Below are 2,942 nucleotides of genomic sequence, written 5' to 3' on the forward strand. Positions count from 1 at the left end.
TTTTCCCAAAACCACACTGTCTTGATTACTGCAGCTTTATAGTAAGTCTTGAAATCAGATAGCATTAGTCCTTCAACTTTGTTTTTCTCTTTCAGTTTTGTTCTGGCTATTCTGAGTATTTTGCCTCCCATAAAAGTTTGGAGTCAACTTATCATTACTCATAGAATAACTTGCTGGGATTTTGAATAGAATAGTCCCTCTACTTCATTCTGTCCCAGCATCAAATGCTCTCAAGTTGCTCCTGGCTAAACAAAACTGCCTGCTGCTGTCTTCCTCATGGCTTCTTTCCCTTCCAAAATTACACCTCTTGACTTCCGCTTCCCTGCTAATGAAAACTCCAATAGGTATTAGAAGAGCTATGACCTGATATACATGACTTACTGCTAGTTCCAAAACATTCCTAGAAGTATTTCCTTTTCACCGAGTGAATATCTGAAACTGGCTGTGTATCAAGGAGTTTTCTAGCTGGACCTGTATATTTTGCCTTTCAACAAAAGCTGGGCTTTATAGTCTGGGTGCTGGGTCAAGGTAAGGAGGTAAGCTTTCCTTCTATCTTGAAGAAGGGGAGGACAAAAATATTCAGGGAAGATGGTTCTTTCTACCAAAGGCCCACTGAAGACCCAAACTTTAAAAAGTCCTGTCTCTTCTCACCTTGTCAGCTAAGGAATAGCAGACCCTGATGAATTCTCTCTGGGCTTCAGAGAGCTTTGGAGAACACTTAGAAGGCCTTTGTAGCCTAAGAGATCTGAGTTCAAATCTTTGGATGGCAATATGACCTAAATCTAATATGACCTTGGGCAAGTTATTTAATTTGAGTTCAAGATTCTTCATTTGTAAAACAGAGATATTAACCCTTACAGCATCCTTGAGATTGAAATGAGATAGAATACCTGTTATAGAATTTTCTGTGCTGAGCTTAGTTGGTCAGTCATGTCTGACTCTTCATGACCCCATGGACTGTAGCCTGTGCGGCTCCTTAGTCCATGGGGATTCTCCAGGCAAGAATACTGGAGAGGGTTGCCAGGTCTTCCTCATTATAGTATAGAATGGGTATTTAATAAACAGTAGCTTTTATACATAATTGCCCTTTAATTATTTATGGGTAGAAAACCCTCCAGTTGAGCAAGTGAGGGTGAGCCAGTAGCCAGTAGTATTTAATGGCTATCTTCAAATTTTAGAAGTATTGGAATTAATTTTTCTATAATAACAGTATTATAAATGATGGCTAAGGTCCTATGGCATTCAACTATCTATTTAACCTGTAATGTTACTGATGGATTTTTTTATAGCAAGGTTGCTGCTGGCAGCACAGGCAGGTTTCTGGGACAGTCTATTATTTTTGAGATTTTTATGATGATATAAAAATGTTTATGTGCAATTCCAGCAACAAATTCCCCCCAATTCAGTCTTTGTTATAGAATTAGGGACTTTTTTCTCTGTTTAACCTCCTTTACCTACTGGATGTCAACTATGGGATGGAAGCCCTTCTTGTTGGCTCCCATGGCACAGGTCCTAGGAGAAAAAGGATTTATATCGATGAGTTTAGGATGCTGGGAAAGATTGAAGGCAGGAGGAGAAGGGGATGACAGAGGATGAGATGGTTGGATGGCATCACTGACTTGATGGCCATGAGTTTGAGCAAGGTTTGGGAGTTGGTGATGGACGGAGAAGCTGGTGTGCTGCAGTCCATAGGGTCGCAGAGAGTCGGACACGACTGAGTGACTGAACTGAACCGAGGATGAGGGTGGCAGAGAGGAGGGGAATGAAGGGAATTTCAGTAAATAAGCTGGTGAGAAAGAGGTATGATTACTTCTCCATCTGAGCTGACTTCCTATATGCTCCTTTCCTTCTCCCAAAAGAATCTCAGAGTTTAGCCTGTTTGCTTTTCTTTACACTGTCACTACTCAAGTCTGATAGAAGTCCTCCTTTCCCTTTAAGACTAGAACTGAAGAGAGCATAGACTTCTCTTTGGCCTGCCAGTCCTTGAAACCACAGTACTTTGGTTTTCTAAGAGATTCTGCTGCTAGCAATAAGGCAAAGTATGCAGAATTTTATTTAAAGAAATACTTCCTTTTTCAGAGCCATCCTTCCTCTTTTGTTTCTTAGAAATAAAGCTGGAGAAAAAAAAAAAAACGAAAGAAATTACAGGGGGGAAAAGGGATGAAAGGAACTAATGGGAAAAAATAAATAAAGGTACACAGCCTTTGAGTATATTCAAAGGACAGAATGAGAAAATTCAATTACAGTTCAGGAAATAATTGGATTCAAGAATTCACCTGGACTTCTTGTTAGGAGGTGGATTTGTGGCCTCTGGGCAGAAGGGATAAGGGCTTCCCTGGTGGCAGAAGGGGTAAGAGAAGGGAGGATGAAAGGCAGGCATATATAATTTACCTTAATGTCTTCCATTCTTCCATTTCCTTATCTAACTAATTTTGTCACAAGGTCAGAGTTACACTCAAGTTGCATAAGAAGTTTAGGACTGGATTTTGGGTTAAATAGAGCTTTGTTAAGGGAGGTGAGTGACATTACTGGGTAATCTGTGAAGAGCAGCAGTTTGAAAGCAAAGAGCTTGCCTATGGACAATTTTCCAAGGTAGTTCTTTAGGGACTCTTTATACATGTATGTATGGAGAAGGCAATGGCACCCCGCTTCAGTACTCTTGCCTGGAAAATCCCATGGACGGAGGAGCCTGGTAGGCTGCAGTCCATGGGGGCGCTAAGAGTCGGACATGACTGAGTGACTTCACTTTCACTTTTCACTTTCATGCATTGGAGAAGGAAATGGCAACCCACTCCAGTGTTCTTGCCTGGAGAATCCTGGGGACAGGAGAGCCTGGTGGGCTGCCGTCTCTGGGGTCGCACAGAGTCGGACACGACTGAAGCAACTTAGCAGCAGCAGCAGCATATATGTATATAAGTCAGATCCTTCTATATTCATTCTTG

Source organism: Oryx dammah, unplaced genomic scaffold (assembly GCF_014754425.2).
Source record: "Oryx dammah isolate SB20612 unplaced genomic scaffold, SCBI_Odam_1.1 HiC_scaffold_5, whole genome shotgun sequence".
Classification (NCBI taxonomy): domain Eukaryota; kingdom Metazoa; phylum Chordata; class Mammalia; order Artiodactyla; family Bovidae; genus Oryx; species Oryx dammah.